Below are 1,630 nucleotides of genomic sequence, written 5' to 3' on the forward strand. Positions count from 1 at the left end.
TGGTGCTTTGACATTTATGGATTCATGTAGATGTCCACGTAACTACAATATTCTGTTATTGTCATTATTACTATGTATTTACTTGTTGTACATATGTTGTGTTGATCATTATGTATGTATTATAATTGTTACTATTATTATTATCATTGTTATTATTATTCTTATTGTTACTTGTGTTATCCTTACTGTGGCCATTATTATTTCTATTTATAGGCAGACTGTCAATATGACATCATATGATGTATTATAATTTTTAGTATATACGTGCATGCTTTTACTGTGTTTGTTCATTCATTCATTTGTTCATTTCTTCCTTCTACTTCATTATTCCCATTCTCATTTAAAGTACTCTTTGAACCTAGCGAGTTTTCCATTCTCACATTACTGAGATATGCGTACTGTGCTTCATACACCCTTTTGTATTCTACTTCAACTAGTGGTTGCTATACCATTCCATTCCCGGTTCCCAACATTACAACAGGAACAGGTGAAGAGACAGGGACAGGAAAGAGACTGGGACAGAGAGAGACAAGGGAAAGGAATTTAAAGTATCAATGGATCATTATTGAAGTGAGTAATCACCATAAATTTTCCATTACTTAGAAGGCAACACAGAGGAGGAGGGTGGGGTAAAGGCGGAAAGCGGGGAAAAGGAGGGCAAGGAGGGAGCGGAGGAGGCCAAGGAGAAAGAGGAGGAGGCCTTCGTCCAACAGCAAGTGAAAGAAACATTATGAAACATATGAATAACAATAGTGTTCTATAGGATTCATCAGCAAGTGCCTAAACTATTAAGTATTTCAATGTTATGTGCAAATCACTTAATTATAGTTCCAAATGAAAATCTAAATAGAAATATTACCTGTAATCTCAAGCAGAAGTGATGTCTGGATATAAATGAAGTGTATGACCCAGATAGTGTTACTGCAATTCACAAAAAGGACTGTATTGGCACTAGAACACCAGGGGCGGATCTAAGGTAAAATTGATGGTAGGGCCCAGTAGGTGTGGTTGATGGGTGTGGTCATTTTAATGTTAATAATTTTAAATAACTGAAATTATGACAAGATGATAGACGTGTTCTTATCTCCACTCTCAAATCTTTCCAGAACATCTTCAAATGATATGTTTTTACTTAGATCTTTTTCTATTGAGAGTATAGACATATCGGTGAGCCTCTGCTCTGCCATACTTGTCTTGAGATAGTTTTTAATTCTTTTTAAGGCAGAAAAAGACCTCTCAAATTGAGCAGTGCTTACAGCTATGGTCAGTGCTATACGTAACAACTTACGTAGTGTGGGAAACGCTAATTGAAGGGGATTTATCTGTTTGTAAACATCCATCACAGACTCCATAGTTTTATCAGCAAGAGCTCCTTTCGCTTACAAACACTCGGCAGAAATACTGCCATCCAAACCATAAAAGGAAGCCATTGTTTGTAGAGTTGATGCCTCGAGAAAACTCTGTGATGTAGGGTTGCATGCCTGAAGTGCCTTCATAATCCCAAGATTGGTATCAGAAAATTGGTGCTCCATTTCAGAAATCATACGATCTACTACTGGATAGTAAATGCTCACTTTTAAAGATTGAGATGTGTTTTGCTGATCTCTTTGCCCCAGGTAGAATCAGAAAC

This window comes from Amphimedon queenslandica, unplaced genomic scaffold, assembly GCF_000090795.2.
Source record: "Amphimedon queenslandica unplaced genomic scaffold, v1.1 AMPQUscaffold_13517, whole genome shotgun sequence".
Classification (NCBI taxonomy): domain Eukaryota; kingdom Metazoa; phylum Porifera; class Demospongiae; order Haplosclerida; family Niphatidae; genus Amphimedon; species Amphimedon queenslandica.